Source organism: Molossus molossus, unplaced genomic scaffold (assembly GCF_014108415.1).
Source record: "Molossus molossus isolate mMolMol1 unplaced genomic scaffold, mMolMol1.p scaffold_m16_p_11, whole genome shotgun sequence".
Taxonomy (NCBI): Eukaryota; Metazoa; Chordata; class Mammalia; order Chiroptera; family Molossidae; genus Molossus; species Molossus molossus.
Window position 1 is genome coordinate 78488164 of NW_023425346.1, and position 17594 is coordinate 78505757.

General features: G+C 43.7%; 1 protein-coding gene across 1 annotated transcript in view; it reads right to left on the reverse strand.

The window, feature by feature from the left end:
• Positions 1 to 17594, reverse strand: part of MYO3B (myosin IIIB) — a 425394-nt gene that overhangs the window by 394125 nt on the left and 13675 nt on the right. The window lies entirely within an intron of this gene.

The following is a 17594-nucleotide window of genomic DNA, read 5'->3' on the forward strand; positions in this document are numbered from 1 at the left end:
AGCAGATATCAAGTTATATATCAGAACTTTAACAAATTCGTGTATTTATCTTAATCCTGTGTTGTGAATAGAAAACCTAATAAATGTCCATTTTACAAAGTACGGATTCTCCAAAGTTGAATTTCAAGTCCACAGCATGTTGGAAGTTGATATGCAGAGGATGTATCTTCTAGAATGTTCCACAAGATGTGTATATGGACTGTGATAAGATGTTTAGTGTACCTAACTGGCAAAGGCTAAAAGCACAGCATTAAATCAATCAAAATAGAGACTGAGTCCTACTGCAGTATCCCCTAGAGGCCTACCGGCTCCAAGACTGAACTGTTGTCTCACTGAGTCTCAGAGACTTATAATCCCTGTCTGCTCCTTTAACAATCTGCATATCAGTGAGTATTTGCACTGTTTCTGTGTTCTAATGAATAATTTCACCCACTTGGTGTTAATCCATCATTAACCTCATCATTTCTCCTATGTTTTAAAGGGGCCGGAGCCTTGATGATCGCATCAAAGTGACCCCTGTGGTAAACAGAAGTAACCCAGGGTAAGGATTTCATCTTGTCTTTCTTCTCCATCAACATCGATGTGTGGCCCTCATCAGAGAAGTTATGCTGACAAGTCTTTGGACTGGAATCAGAAAATCTAGCTCCATTATTTACCAGCTGGATGAGACCGTTGAAAACTTTGAGTTGAGGTTTCTTTGGTTATAGGGACCTCACTTTCTTAGCTCTGTGAAATGGCAAGGTGAGAACAAACAGCCTCTCCTCCCTTCCAGCTCTAACATTCTGTGACTCTGCGATGTCCAAATGAGTCTGGGGTTGTATCTCAAACCAAAAGGCTAAGTTCTCCATGCAAATTAGCTCAAACAAAACAGCAGGTGATTCTGGGATGTGAACTGGATGGCTGGAACCCAGAGGGGATTTTATTAGCAATATTTCGTAGAAGGTCTTCAGGTCTACGAAAAGATGCTGGGTGCTGAGTTAATGCCTCCACTAAGGAAGATGAGCTTCAGCGACAGAGCGATTGCTTGGATGCTGGTTCATGGAGCATGTCCAGGTGCCCACCTTGAAATGCTAATTTACAGCTTTTCTGTGCACACTTAGACTACACTGCTACTTATTTTAGGAAGACTGAAAACAGTGATGCTCGGATTACTGGGAATATCTATGCACAGGCAGCTTCAGTGCCCCATGCCAACAGCTGTCTTACCCAGAGCAGGGCGTGAGCCTCCCAAATGTCGGTCACTGCCACCTTGGCTGCCAAGAACTTTTGTTTCTGGAGGGAACTGAGGCCAACACATTTTCACTAACGGGTTAGCTCTACGGTCTTTAGAGCCAAGAGCAGCAGCCAACATTCTTCATTGCAGGCAGTTCTCGTCAGTCTTCTTCAGGGGAATGAGTTCCTAACCTTCTAAATCTGCCCCAGTCACTCCCTCCTGCCCCACAGAGGGTGCACACTCCTCTCCTCTCCCCAAGGGGTCGTGAGGTGAAGCTGCAGCCACCCCTTGGTGACACAACTGCTTTGACCATATCATCTCCTCAGCCACCCCTGGGCATGGTCAGATGAGTCCTGTGGAGGGCGTGACCGTTCCTCAGCCACCAGCTGGGGGTTGGCAGAGAAAGAACTCCTATCAGTCACCCTTCCACTGTGAAAAGACTTGCATCTCTGGCTGGTGTCCGAAAATGCCAGAGCCAGGCATCTTCATTTTGGTTTTGCCAGCCCTTCGCTGGATAACTTCAGGGAATTAATTAATCTTCCTGCACCTCTTCCTCCCATGCAAATTGAGCAGCCCTTTCTCATGGGCCTTGTCTGACGCACACCTTACAACAACGCTGGTTACCCAGCTCTTTCTACGGCACCAAAATGTTAGTAGTAGATAACAGTGGGTCACTGATGTATGGGTGATATCTATTTTTCACTTACTACTTTGAATCTTTTTGAATTTTCTGTAACGTCTACAGAAAGCATGAATTATTTTGATAACAAAAAGAGCAAATTTTGTCTATTTTGGTTTTTTGTTTTTGTCTTGAAAATATAAATAAGTATTGAAAAGTATTTGCCTTAACTTTCAAGGGTGTATTTCCTTCTTCCAGGGTTATTTGTTGGCTGTTGGGATTCTTCATCAACAAGTTTGCAGATTAAAAGATGGTGTCTTGATTAGAAAATTAGTTTCCCATTAGATTCACACAAGAAGAATGAAATAAATTATTTTCCAGGCTATATCCTTTCCGACTATAAGCATAAGACTAGGGATAGTAGTTTCACTTTCTCAGGTCCCCTGATCCCATGAAATGCTCCATGGTTACAGTGTCATTGCAGCTTTGACCAAGGGCAGGGCTTACTGATAAAGCACCGAGATAGGGGTGAGATTCATGCTCTATCTCTTGCAGAAAGACTTGGGCTATCAGAACCTGAGAGAATAGTCTCTCCTCATCTCAAGGTCTTCGTTATCTGAAAAGAACATCTTTATTAGACTGGATGTAAAGGGGATAAAAAAACAGTCAACATATGTTCTCTGACATTTAGAAAACTAATATTTAACTGAAACCATTTATCAAATTATATAGCAAAGAACCGTTGAGCTGAAATCTCTTTCAATAACATTATTTTAATCAATACTCTCAAGCAAATATTATTATAAAAGCTCCATATACCATAAGAAAAAATGTGTTTTGCTCTTATAAAAAAATTTACTAAACTTAAAAAACAATATTGTTATTGAAACTATTTTATTTTTCACTAATGTTTTTAAATGTCATTAAAAATGCAGTTAGGGGACTTCCGGTCAAGATGGCGGCGTAGGGAAACGCAGTATCGCGTCCTCCCACAACCACATCCAAGTTAAAACAAAACTACAGAACAACCATCATCCAAAACTGCCTGAAATCAAGCTGAATGGAAGTCCTACAACTACGGAATTTAAAAAAAAAAAAAAAAAAGCAGCTACATCCAGACCTGTAGGAGGGGTGGCAGCGCAAGGGGTGGCGGCGGCGCGCGAGGGGCTGGTCCCACATCCACGTGTGGCGGATAAAAATCAGGAGGCTCCCGCAGCTGGGAAGGTCCTTCCTGAGGACTGAGGGGTCCTCGTCCCACACCAGGTGCCCCGCTCAGGGTTCCAGTGCCAGGAAGAGAATCCCCGTCACTTCTGGCTGGAAAAACCAGCGGGAACTGAGGCTCAGGGAGGCTGAAGCGGCTGGAGCCCCAGGCAGCTCCTTAAAGGGCCCACGCACGGACTGGTCGGACTCTCTCCCTCTAAGCTCGGAGGGGAGGCAGCTCGAGGGGCACCAGAGACATACAGGGAAGAACTGAGCTGTTTGGCACTGGAGCGAGGGCTGGAGAGGGGGCTTCCTCGGGGACAAACGTGTTGTAAGAGGCCTTTGTTCCTTTGGTGAGCCCTTCCCTGGGGCGGCAGACAGCCGCCATATCTGGGACTCCAGCAACCTGGCTCACACCGGTAGCCCCGCCCTGGTTACTCCCTGAGGCCCCATCCCACCCAACTTTCAGGCCCACCCAAGCTGTTGCCACTTGCTTAACCATAGGATTGGCTGGTCTTGGATCCTGCTTCAGGTTTTTCCTAAATTCTTTCAAACGAGCAGCATCTGGTCTCAGCGAGCCCCATACCTCTCGTTAAGTAATACACTAAAACAAACACAGGGAGGCAGCCAAAATGAGGATACAAAGAAACAGGTCTCAAATGAAAGAACAGAACAAAACCCCAAGAAAAGAACTAAGCGAAATGGAGATAAGCAACCTAACAGATACTGAGTTCAAAATACTGCTTAGAAGGATGCTCAATGAACTCAGTGAGGGCCTCAAGAGCATAAAAAAGGACCAGTCAGAAATGATCGCTGCACAGTTAGAAACGAAGGAGGCTTTAACTGAAATAAAGAATAATTTACATAGCTTCAATAATAGAGTACGTAAATCCAAGGAGCAAACCATCGATTTGGAATATAAGGAAGCAAAAAACGCCCAATCAGAACAGCAAAAAGAAAAAAGAATCCAAAAAAATGAGGAAAGTGTAAGGAGCCTCTGGGACAACTTCAAGCGTGCCAACATTCGCATCTTGGGGGTGCCGGAAGGAGAAGAGAGAGAACAAGAAATCAAAAACCTGTTTGAAACAATCATGGCAGAAAACTTTCCTAACTTGGTGAAGGAAACAGACATACAAGTCCAGGAAGCACTGAGAGTCCCAAACAAGATGAACCCCAAGAGGCCCACACCAAGACACATCATCATCAAAATGCAAAAGGTTCAAGACAAAGAGAGAATCTTAAAAGCAGCAAAAGAAAGGCAGCTAGTTACCTACAAGGGAGTTCCCATTAGGCTGTCAGCTGATATCTCAAAAGAAACTTTGCAGGCCAGAAGGGAGTGGCAAGAAATATTCAGAGTGATGAAAACCAAGAACCTACAACCAAAATTACTCTATCCTGCAAAGCTGTCATTTAGAATCGATGGACATATAAAAACTTTCCCAGACAAGAAAAAGTTAAAGGAGTTCATCACTACCAAACCGTTATTATATGAAATGATGAAGGGTCTTTTTAAAGAAAAAGATAAAATGTATGAACAAACAAAAAGGCAATGAATACATATCTATCAACAATGGAATCTACAAACAAAATGAACAGGAAGAACAGGAACATTCTCATAGATACAGAGAACATTTTGTTGGTTGCCAGTTGGGAAGGGGGGTGAGGGAATGGGTGAAAAAGGTGAAGGGATTAAGAAGCACAAATTCATTGCTAGACTGACAAATCTCAAAGGGAAAGGCGTTGGGGGGGTGGGAAGAAATAAACCAAAGAACTTATATGCATAACCAATGGACACGGACAATAGTTTGGGAAAAGGTGGGAGGGGGGCGGGAGTGGGGAGGAGGGGGTCAATGGGGGAAAAATGTGGAACATCTGTAATACATTTTACATCCAACAATAAAGATGTGGAAAAAAAAAATATTCTCAGGTGAGGATAAAAAAAATTAAAAACAAATATTCATCGAATAAAGCATGGCGAGTGGAAAAAAAAAAAATGTGCAGTTAGGCCCTGGCCAGTTTTGCTCAGTGGTTAGAGCGTCGGCCTGCGGTTCAGAGAGACCCGGGTTCGGTTCCCGCTAAGGGCACGTACCGTGGTTGCAGTTTGTCCCCAGTCCTGGTTGGGTTGTGCGGGTGGCAGCCACTCGATGTGTCCCTTTCAAGTCGATGTTTCTCTCTCTCTTTCTCTTCCTCTCTCTCCCTCCCACTCTATCTGAACAAAAATGGAAAAATATCCTCAGGTGAGGATAAAAAAAAAAATGCAGTGAGGTTTGCCTTATATGTTTTAATTCCTTACCTTATTAGAATTAATTGTGTGATCCAAAGTAATAACCAAAGGCCAAGATTAAAATTTCACTGAAGTACACAGGCAAAATGCTGTTATATTAAGAGCTAAATTCAGCTTTAGAAAGAGAATAGGTAAATAGACCTAAAGCTATTAATCCTTGGCTGACCTTGAGCCCAAAAGGCAGCCCACAGACTGGCAAATAAGAATGGCTGAAAGGTAGGAAGGCAAATAGGATTCCTAATTTCCTTATGCAATTCATGCAGCATAATTGATAAATGTTGTTGATGATAAATATTTCTAAAATAGAACTTCTCTGAAATTAGAATTGCAGTTATAAATATTCCAATGGCAAATACCATTCATCAGTTTTACATACAAACATGTTAAAAGTGTTACAAGCTGAGATACTGAATAAACAAATTAAGTCTCTTTCTTTGGATAAAACCCAACTTCTGGAAAGGATATATTTAAGATTTGTTTGAGGTATTTTTTGCAAATGGAACATGAACTAAAAGAACTGAAATTGATGGGGTTTTTGTTGTTGTTCTTTTATAAAACTCAAGTGAAGACTAGAAATGAATCTATATATTGTATACTGAGAATTCGTCAGAAATAATTTAAATTTTACTATTATAAAATCCTGAAAGATCTCTAATTAAAATAAAATATGATGCTCTACACACTTTTCTCAGGATTGTAACATTCAGCTTATGCCTTTAGAGAAATAAAATAAACTTCAAATTAAAAACACAGAGATCTTCAATAGTAGAGTAGGTAAAGCCAAGAAGCAAACCATCAATTTGGAATATAAAGAAGCAAAAAATACCCAATCAGAACAGCAAAAAGAAAAAGTAATACAGCCCTGGCCGGTATGGCTCAGCGGTTAGAACGTCAGCCTGCGGTCCACAGAGACCGGGGTTCGGTTCCCGATAAGGGCATGTACCTTGGCTGCAGTTTGTCCCTGGCCCTGGTTGGGTCGTGTGGGTGGCGGCCACTCGATGTGTCCCTTTCACATCGATGTTTCTCTCTCTTCCTCTCTCTCCTTCCCACTCTATCTGAGTAAAAAATGGAAAAATGTCCTCGGGTGAGGAAAAAAAATAAATAAATTTAAAAAAAAGAAAAAGAAAAAGGAATACAAAAAAATGAGGATAGTGTAAGGAGCCTCTGGGACAACTTCAAGCGTGCCAACATTTGCATCTTGGGGGTGCCAGAAGGAGAAGAGCGAGAACAAGAAATCAAAAACCTGTTTGAAACAATAATGGCAGAAAAATTCCCTAACTTGGTGAAGGAAACAGACATACAAGTTCAGGAAGCACTGAGAGTCCCAAACAAGATGAACCCCAAGAGGCCCACACCAAGACACATCATCATCAAAATGCAAAAGGTTCAAGACAAAGAGAATCTTAAAAGCAGCAAGAGAAAAACAGTTAGTTACCTACAAGGGAGTTCCCATAAGACTGTCAGCTGATTTCTCAAAAGAAACTTTGCAGGCCAGAAGGGAGTGGCAAGATATACTCAGAGTGATGAAAAGCAAGAACCTACAACCAAGATTACTCTATCCTGCAAAGCTGTCATTTAGAATCAATGGCCATATAAAGAGTTTCCCAGACAAGAAAAAGTTAAAGGAGTTCATCACCACCAAACTGTTATTATATGAAATGATGAAGGGTCTTTTTGAAGAAAAAGATAAAATGTATGAACAAACAAAATAGCAATGAATACATAGCTATCAACAGTTGAATCTATAAACAAAATGAACAAGAAGAACAGAAACATTCTCATAGATACAGAGAACAATTTGGTGGTTGCCGGATGGGAGTGGGGGTTGGGGGAATGAGTGAAAAAGGTGAAGGGATTAAGAAGTACAAATTGGTTCCTAGACTGACAAACCTCAAAGGGAAGGTGGTTGGGGGGGTGGGAAGAAATAAACCAAAGAACTTATATGCATAACCAGTGGACACAGACAACAGTGTGGGAAAAGGCAGGAGGAGGGGGGCGGGAGTGGGAGGAGGGGTCAATGGAGGAAAAATGAGAAACATCTGTAATACATTCAACAATAAAGATTTTTAAAAAGTCAAATAAATAAATAAATAAATAAATAAATAAATAAATAAATAAATAAATAAAATAAAAACACAGAGTTCTTGCTTCCACAACACAGCTCCCCCCATGGCTAGTGGAGAGGGGCTGGAGCGGGGTGGGGGGCCAGCACACACACTGATTTTTGCACTTACATTCCCTGAAGCCCTGAGAACATGTCACTTATACTCAATAATATGGTAAGCCTCGTTCTCAAACCCAGGGCCATTATCCACAGAACTCCCCTGTAAAAGGTAAATCAACACGTCCAAATATTTGTGTGTGTCCTTATACTCAAAAAACCCTAACGAAGCACATTTGCTTGGAGACCCAGGATAATCCCACCGCTCTCTCTGCCCCAGCAGCTTCCCCACCCGAGATGGATGCTGGGAGGGACCTTAGAATTCATTAATCAACCCCCTTCTTTCACAGTGGCGGAAACTGAGGTCCAGGGGGAGCTGACTGTTTAGAGTCACACAGCTGGTATGTGTCCAAATCAGGAGCAAGCCCTATGGTTTGGCCACTGCCCTCCTGAGTGAGGCATTCTGGGAATTCTTTTTTGTTGTTTTGTTATTTTGTTTTTATTTTTCATTTGACATTCAATATTATATTTGTTCCAGGTGTATAGCTTAGTGGTTAGATATTTATGTAATTTGCAGAGTGACCCCCCTCTAATAAATCTAGTACCCACCCGGACCACATACTTATTACAATATTACTGATCATATTCCCTAAGCTGAACATTCCCATGGGTATTTTGTAACTGCCAATTTGTACTTCTTCTCCATCTTTTTCACCCAGCCCCCAAACCCCCTCCATCTGGCAACCATCAGTTTGTTCTCTGTATCTATAAGTTTGTTTCTGTTTTGTTTATTTTCTTTACTTTTTTTTTTTTTTAGATTGCACATATAAGTGAAATTATATGGTATTTGTCTTCCTCTGTCTGACTTATTTTACTTAGCATAACACCCTCCAGATCCATCCATGTTCTCACAAATGCTAAGATTTCATTATTTTTTATGGCCAAGTAATATTTCATTGTATATGTGTACCACATCTTCTTTATCTATTCATCCTATTAGTGGGCACTTATCCTTGCCTATCTTGGCTATCGTAAATAACGCTGTAATAAATATCAGGATGCATACATATTTTTGAATTAGTCTTTTGAATTCCTTCTGATAAATATTCAGAAGTAGAATTGCTGGGTCATAAGTTCTATTTTTAATTTTTTTGAGGAACCTCCATACTGTTTTCCATAGCAGCTGAGCAATCCTGGGAATTTTTATCATACAGAGAATGGGGCCATTGCCACAGAGATTTCGTGTTCCACCAGCCGTCACCACAGTAACTCTACACCGTGAGTATGTGACACCTCCACCAAGCAGTTGGGCACCTGCCGCCTCTCACTTCCTTGCCCCCTGTCTCCCTGCCTTGCTGCCCCTTTTGTCTGCCAATGAGCGCTGCACTCCTACAGAGCCCGGCCCAGGAGGCGTGAGCAGGTGGACAGCTCAGTGCGATTGTCAGCTCGCTGGGTCAGGTGTGATTGCCCCGGCTGAGGAAGCAGATTCAGAAAGGCTAAGGAACTTGTCCTATGTCATGCAGATAGTAGATGGTGGAACTGAAGCGTGAGCCCAGAATAAGACACTAATGAGGGAGAAATGTTTTCCTCCTCCACAATACATTTTTGAATAGGAAACAGCAAGTCAAACAGAGCATCTGAACGTTCTGTGTGCTCATACACCTTCATCGGCACGTAGTCTCTGAATTCTGCCCTCTCTCGGGCTGATGTCACCATGCAAACCAGGGTGTGCCCTTGGGAATGGCAGGCATTCCCATCAGTGAGCAATTTCCTTTAATGTTCTAAAACTAAAGAAGGAACAAATAGAGCATCAGGAATACTAGTCCGCCCAGCCCACCTGCTGCTGCCTCGGCCCCTCTGGGCTCCCATTCCTGCGGCTGATGCCCGCCTCCCTTTGCTTCCTCCTGACGGCTCAGTGGCCAGCAGTCAGAGGAACAAATGGTATGAATTCTCTCTCTGTGCCCTGTGCCCTGGGCAGCGCAGAGGAGGCGCTGGCGGGTTGGCAGCCGTCAGGTACTTTGGGCTCAGGGCTCAGGAAGAACTGAGGCTGGCTCTGCCATGCTGAAGAGCAAACACTTCTGCACCTGCGGGAACAGCAGCCGCTCTTCCTCTTTGATGATGAAGGAGGGGAAACAGCAGGTGCCTTGACCTTCCTCACCACCCCTGAGATGGGTGGGAGGGCAATCTGGAAAGTTCCACATGCTCACGGAGGCCACTGCTTTGACACTTCTTGGTTCGTATTGAGTGGGGGTGGGGGAGATAAGGGCCTCACTTGCCTCAGCACGTCTGGGAACGTCTGGGAGTGTCCGCCATCAGATGGTATCTGATATTCAGTCCTGCCAGGAGGGCGGTGAGACATGTCACCCCACCTCCAGGGCCAGCCTCCCACCTCCACACTGACATATGATTCAACTTCCCCACAGAGTTCCAGCTGAGAGCACAGGTCAAAGCTGGACTGCACCTAGTCATCTTACCTCTGCCTGGGCCCTCCACCCACCAGGACCCCAAGCTCCTGGGGTGTGTTTCAGGGTCGGGAATGCAGGCAGGGTCAGCCCCAGAAAGAGAAAGCGGGGAATCCGTCCGTTTCTTGGAGGCTGACACAGGAGACTGGATGGAACCTGTGAGCACAATGGCTACAGAATCTCAGAGATGAAGGTCTTGGGAAGACACACAGGTCATGTTGGCCAATCATCTAAGGCTCTAAACACCTTACTTGAATCTCCTGAGCAACTAAAGCTGGCTGGCCTCACAATGATATGACCGGCACATGGGGTCCCAAGAGGGTAGTAAAACAGACCCTAAATGTCTCCCCGTGCCATCACTCCCCCCGAATTGAGAGCAGAGGGAGGCCCTGCCTTCACTGGCTGAGGCACACCAGGGCCACGGGATGTGAGAGCTGCAGAGGTTTCCCCCGACACTGCCAATGTTCTCTGAAAAACAGAGGGGCCCTGGGGGCAGAGGTTACCAAAGTCAGTCTCCTCTTATAGATGAGAACAGGCTAGGGAGGGTGGGTTCCGGCAATATGGGCCACCATTTTTAAAGCATGGTACTGTGCCAAACACTTCCAGTTCATCATCTCATTCTCTCCTTTGAGGCTGTTTTTCTTTCCCCCCTCATTTTGCATCTTTTAATTTCTCCCCATCTTACTGCTCAGAGATATTCAGTAACTTGCCAGAGGTCCGTGGTTAGGTGGGTAAGCAGTTATCTACACTTTGTTTGATTCTAACAAAGGTCTAAGGTCTGATTCTAAAATGTATGCTTTTAACTTTTCTACCAAAACTGACGCCATATCAAAATAAATGAATCACAATCACTTTTTAAAAATACGTGCCAAAAAAGGAGAAACATCTGTAACAAAAATAAATTAATTAATTAATAAAAAAATAAAATAAAAATATGTGCCAGAGCTAAAACTAAAATCCAAATCTTCTAAATTCTATTCTAAATAACTTGGTCATTTTATTTTTCCAGATCCTTCCTGTGGGCATTAATTACATTCACTTCTAGCATCATGTTGAAATATTACATTTTCCTCAACATATTAGGAAGGGTAATTCTTATTAAAAATAATTTAAAAATTGGAAAAGAAGCAATTTACATCTATTTAGTACAGTGGTGGTCACAATTGAACAGTTTGCTCTACTAAAGTGGTTAAGAGGGAGGATTTTGCGGCTAGATACCTGGGTTCAAATCCTGGTGGCATCACCTACTAACTTGTGCAAGGACAAGCGCTTCCTGTGACATATTTACTTTATCTAAAACATTGGACTAGTAGCACTGATTCTATGAGGTTGTTGTGAGGATTATAAATGAATTAATTCACGTCAAGCACTTAGTGCTGGGCACATAGTAAGCACTCAGTTCACTTTTATTTTGGAACAAACCATAGCTAGAGCTTAGGGAACAAAATGGTAATGATGACAATAATAATATTTCGGCTCTGTAGTTTTTTACGGCTTTCTCAGCCCTTTGACACAAAATATCTCATTTGTCATCTCTCGTCCCGGCACAAAATATCTCATTTGTCATCTCTCGTCCCGGCAGTGCCAAAGGAAACAGCATAATTGTATCATTTAGCTAGGAGCGCCATAATTAATGAAGGCAAGAGTGGCTGCGAAAAGCCCGCATTGGTGCGAGCTGGTTGTTATGGCAACCGGCCCTGTCAAGGACCCTTTGCCAGGCAGAGAGATGTCACAGCACATCTGCTTCTCTGCTTCACTGATTAGCTCTTGTTTGCAACAATGAGCAGATGGAAGTGAAAATGAAAAAATACATTTTTTTTAAAAAAGCAAATGTTTATTTTATCCACAAGTCTGCTTTCTAATACAGAAACAGACCGGGGGCTGTTTCAGAAGATGCCAACATCCTTAATCTATGGGCTGCTCTCTCATTGGTGGGATTGCCAGTGCAGTCAACCTATAAATTGTAGGTGATAGGTCCTTTCGCGTGTGTCTTTTTAAAGGATGTGCCTCACACTCCAATTTCAGAGTATTCTTCCACCACACCTCCACGTGTCCTTGTCGTATGAGCTGTCTCACACACATGCTCCACACCGATGTGAACTTATAGAAACAAGAGTACAAGCCACTGGAAACCTGGATTCTGTGCCTCTCCCTGTTCTAGTCTCTTCACCTGTAAAATGGGACTTGCAGCCTCATGCTTCCCGAGGAGCTCCACAGCTCCAGTACTTACTAGGTATGCGAATTGAGGCACAATATTTCCCACACCTCTTTGGGCCTCACTTTCCTCAGTGATAAAATGGAGAAAATAAACCTGCTATCGAGAGTGGTTGTGAGAATAAAATAAAATAATGTGCTTAGAAAGCACCTCTCCGGTTCCTGGTGCGTTCGTGGGTCCTCAGTAAGGGAAAGTTCCCTCCCACTGCACACCTGCTCAGCAGGCACAAGCTGTAAGCCATCTGCCAATCAGCTGGCTCAGAGCACCGTAGCTGGTCCCTCCTCTCCCTGCTTGCCAGACATTACCCTTGGAGTTACTGGACCGTGAGCAGGACTGGGGTGTCCCAGGAAACAGGCACGCACCTCTGGTGGCTGAGAAACACTTCTGGACACAGCCATCAACCATGCAGAATGGAAGCGTTTCAGAGGTCCAACAATCAGCATGGCCACACCAGTGCACACAGCCAACTTTAAGGCATCATTTTAACATAGTCTACAAATGCCCTCAATAAAAAAAATAATGACCGCTTTAGTTCCTTGTCTTGGGTTTCAGTGGTTTACAAACATTCAGTTTAATTCTTATGTATGTGTGATGATGGAAAAGGATAACGACCCCAACCCTTGCCATCAACATAAATAAACATAAATTAGGCTTTGATCCCTTTTGCCATAGACCAGGATATTATCTGGCATGTATCTGATGCAAATACCAGCTGAGCGACACCAATACTGACTGTGGGCATGGGTTATTTTGAAAATCCCTTAGTCAGTGGCAAATATCAGATACTATTGTTCATAGTATCTACTATAAGAAATTTGGTATCAGGAGACAATGGAGGACAAAAGAGACAATAAACATGGCTAATGCAAAGACTATGTGTGTGGGGGGGCATATATATATGTGGGGAGTGTATACAGGCTAAAGTCACAAGCAGGGAGACCAGAGGCTCAATGTAAACAGAAAACTGAGGGAAGTAACCTGGTCAAACATCTCTGGAGATAATTAAAAAAAAATGCCAGAGAGCAGACAGGGCAGAACAAAATTCTGAAGGTGTTGAGGTCCGGTGGGGGAAGGCAATTTGTTATGCTTGGTACATCCAGAAAGCACTGTGTGTGCCTCAGACACCTGTAACTTGCAGACCTGTGGGTTACAAATGACAGGCTGATTACTTGGAAATTTAAATTACTTACTATAAAGGAGGGTTGCTAAATATTTGGAGAGTTGTTAGGGGTTGAAATGTGTCCTCCAAAAAAAAGATGAATTAAAGTGCTAATCCCCAGGACCTCAGAATGTGAACTGATCTGGAAGTAGGGTTGTTGCAGATGTAATTCATCAAGGTGAGATTACACTGGAGTAGGGTGGACCCCTAATCCAAAACGACAGGTGTCCTTATAAGAAGACAGCCATGGAAAGACAAAGGTGCACAGGGACAACACATGTGGCTACAAAGGCAGACACTGGAGGTGTACTGCTGTAAGCCAAAAGACCAAAAATTACCAGCAAATGGCCAGACACTGGAGAAAAGCAAGGAAGGACCCTAGAAGCTTCAGAGGGAACATGCCCTGCTGACCCCTTGATGTTGAGCTTTAGTCTCCAGAGCTGAGCAGTACATTTCAGTTGTCTGAAGCCACCCAGTTTATGCTGCTTTGCTACGGCCGCCCTGGGAAACGAGTATAGACTGGACCAGGCTTTGACCCAGGACTAGAGGGGAACCCGCTTGAACTCCTTTGCTGGCCACAAGCGCAGCCCCGTAGAGGTAAAGGGGGCATCTGCTTGTGCCATGGGCACTTTCACTGGTGGATGTTGGAATGCTGGAGCTACTACTGCCCTTGGAGACTCCCAGGCGATGCTGTCATGACTGTCCCCCATCAGTCCCTAACAGCGAAGCCATGCCACGTGCAGGGATCACCGCCAGGGAAATGAAGAACTTGGGTGTTTGAGGGCTAATGGGGCTGCTGAATCAATAAACTCTGGAACCACCCATCTCTGTACTTACATGAGAAACTAAATCTCCTATTGTTGAAGTCATTTTGCTCAGGGTTGTCTGTTAAATACATTGTTTCTACGTTGCACATTTTTCTTTCCCTCTTAAAATGATCTTCCCTGTGTCACACAGTATGCTAGTGACATACTCAGTTCGTACAGAAATTGTACCGATCTTGACTTTTACATTAACCCTTTGCTATACCACGCAGTTTGCCCCGGTTGGCATCGTTTCAAAGCACTAGCACAAAGTACTAGGCAACACCTAGGATTTCTCTCCTACAATCCTGAGTTGACACCGCTTTACCCGGCATCTTTCAGCTTTCGCAGTGTCCACATGAGGCAGCAAGAGGAAGGAGTGGAGAATGGTAGTGATGGGACAGCCCGTTCGAGCTGCGCCTTCCAGCGGCCCCGGTGAACCGTGCACTGGGACTGCCTGTCAACATCTGACTGGTGTGGTCACATCCACTAACTCCCTGCTTGGCAGTACAGCCTATTGCAACTAAATGCTGCAGTTACTCAAGCTGGTGAAATGAAAATGGAAATAAAAATGAGAAAGGAATAATTTGGTTCACTATCTCAAAAATAAAATAAGATTAAGGATCTTTCAGCACCATTTTCCAAATAAAAGCACTGGTCGCCTGCAGTGGTTTCATTCCGCTGGCACTGGCTAAATGTCACTTGTTCACATAAGCAGAAGTGAGGCCATATTAAGATCAACATACTATGCAGGCCATCAGATCGAAGGGGAGCAGAGTTTGCCACCCCAAAATGTGCCTTTTGGGATATTGATTTTTTTGTTGGCTTTTAAGAATCCAAGACTCAGAAGGAAACTTTGACCTTCCCCCTAAATGCCTAAAAGGCATTTAGATGACGCCCTGCTGCAGAAAAGGGCGCAGCATCACTGATAACTCTAGTTTAACCTGAACTAGGTGGACTGGGAGGAACCTACTAGGCCATTTGTTCAGTCCTGTGTCCACTGTGGTTCTGAGAACACCAGCTTCCTTGTTATGCCACCCCAAATGTAACTTGAGTGGCCTCAGTTATGCTTTCCTTTAATTATACTTCAAATCGATCAAGAATTTTACTAATACCAATGTTGTAAAGCCCTCCTCAAACTACCCTCCAAATTCATCTTCTCCCTTGGCTTTTCTAACGTGGATTCATTCATCCAATAGAGGCTCACTGAGCACCTTCTTACTCTGTATCAAGCACTATGCTGACAGCTGGGCATCCCAAGACCCTGCCAGAGCTCAGCGTCCAATCAGGAGACCCTGCCAGCAACCGCGGTGCGATGGCCATGGTGTGCTGGTGGAGGCATTAACCACTGCAGTGCTGACCCAGGAGGAGGAGTCTCAGGGTCCACCAGGGGTCAGGGAAGGTTCCTGGGGAAGATGCATGTGAGCTGACACTTGAAGACTGAGGAATGTCCCAGGGTTCCTCGGGCCACTCCAGACAATGTAACAATACAGGAGAGCGTCTGAGTGGACGATAGATACATTGGGATGAATTTGGAGAATTACTTGTGGTTCACTACTGCCGAGACATTAAGCACAAGTAAATTGGAGAAAAATAACCTGAGATGAGGCTGGACAGCTACATAAGGGTTGGAATTGAAGGGCTTTTTTCACCATTCCAAAGAGTTTTTTATTTCGTCCCGGTGTTTTCTCAAAGTGGGGTTCACGAGATCCCTGTGAAATTTTTTGTGGTTTTTGCTTCAATGATAAATTTATTAATAACAGTAAAATTGGAGGAATCGTGGTAAAATCACATTCCAGATCATCTGGATGACCACCCAGTTTCAGTGACCACATTATGTTTATTATTAAGCTGGCACCAAGCCAGACATGTACCAGTCGGAGGCCAAAGGAGATGCTATTTGAACAAAGAGAGCAGCCCCGCTGAAATAGAGTGAAGTGGTGGGGAAATGGGTCTCCACATGGGACATGGTAGTAAGTTTGACAAAATAACTTAAAATACTGTGTGCTGAAACCTCTTCACATTGCAAAGGATAGCTGAGTTTCACAAAACAGCATCCTTCCTCTCAGTAAATTAAAGGTGCTTACTTGAATGTTACTGGCTTTGCAGTTTTTTTTCATAGTACATTTTTTTCTTTTCATTTTATAGTCCTATAAATGTAAGTGATTAGGAGTTTATTTTTAGTTGTTTTGTTTGTTTGTTTTGTTAATCCTCACCCAAGGATATTTTTCCATTGATTTTTAGATAGAGTAGAAGGGAGGGAGGGAGGGAGAGAGAGAGAGAGAGAGAGATCGATGTGGGACTTTTCGACTGGTTGCCTCTGGGACGACACCCAACCAGGGCCAGAAATCAAACCTGCAATCCAGGTACGTGCCCTTGACTGGGAATTGAACCTGCGACCCTTTGGTCCATGGGCGAACGCTCTAACTGCTGAGCCAAACCAGCCAGGGATATTTTTAGTTTTATGTTTTTTTAAAAACTGATTTAAAAAACATTTAAGATTTAAGTAAACACTGGACTCTGCAGGGTTTTTCTTTTTCTCTAAAATGGGTCTGCCCACTACCCGTGAGGGCCATGGATGATAAGGAGCCCCTGAAGAAACTTGAGCAGATTGGTGTGAACCAGTTACTGGACAGGAGATGACCTTGGCAGCCACACAGAAGGACAACCATAGGGACAGAATGGAGATGGAAAGACCTCTAAAGAGATGACTGCCTGAGTTCTCTTATTAAGAAAACCCGTTTGCTTAATTCCAGAGAGCTGCTCTCACACAGGGCAGAGAACTAGAGAATTAAATGTTGACTTGATGTCCGGCCGGTGTGGCTCAGGGGTTGAGCGTCGACCCCTGCACCAAAAGGTCGCCAATTCAATTCCCGTCAGGGCACATGCCCAGGTTGTGGGCCAAATCCCCAGTGGGGAGCATGTTCTCTCTCTCATCATCTCATCGATGTTTCTCTCTCTCCCCCTCTCACTTCCTCTCTCTCTAAAATCAATAAAGGAAAAGAAAAATAAATAAATAAATGCTGACTTGATAAGTAAAACTGTACCTGTGTTTCAGGGTACGCCTTACCTAGCTGGAAGATCCCCCAAACTTCTACATGTACCATCTCACAGAGTTCTGGGATGATGCCAAAACTAATTTAGGACCAAACCCCAGGTTTAATTGGGAAACAAAAACATATAAAAGACTAGCTGTTATGTACCTGGTAACAAACAAAACAAAAAACACACAAAACAACCACCAGGACCACTGCACATAGTTCTGTAGACCAGTGGAACTGAAATCTGTCTCTTCGTTAAGTCATGTGTCACTAGGGCTGCACCTATCCAGAGAAGGTGACTTTTTCTAATTTCCATCAAAGCTGATTAAGTCTAAGCCATGACCCTTGGAGAGGGCTGCACTTCTTTTTCTAACTGCATGAAGGAATCCTCTGGGCCAGCTGTGACTTAATCCTGCTTTTCTGAGATTGTCATCATT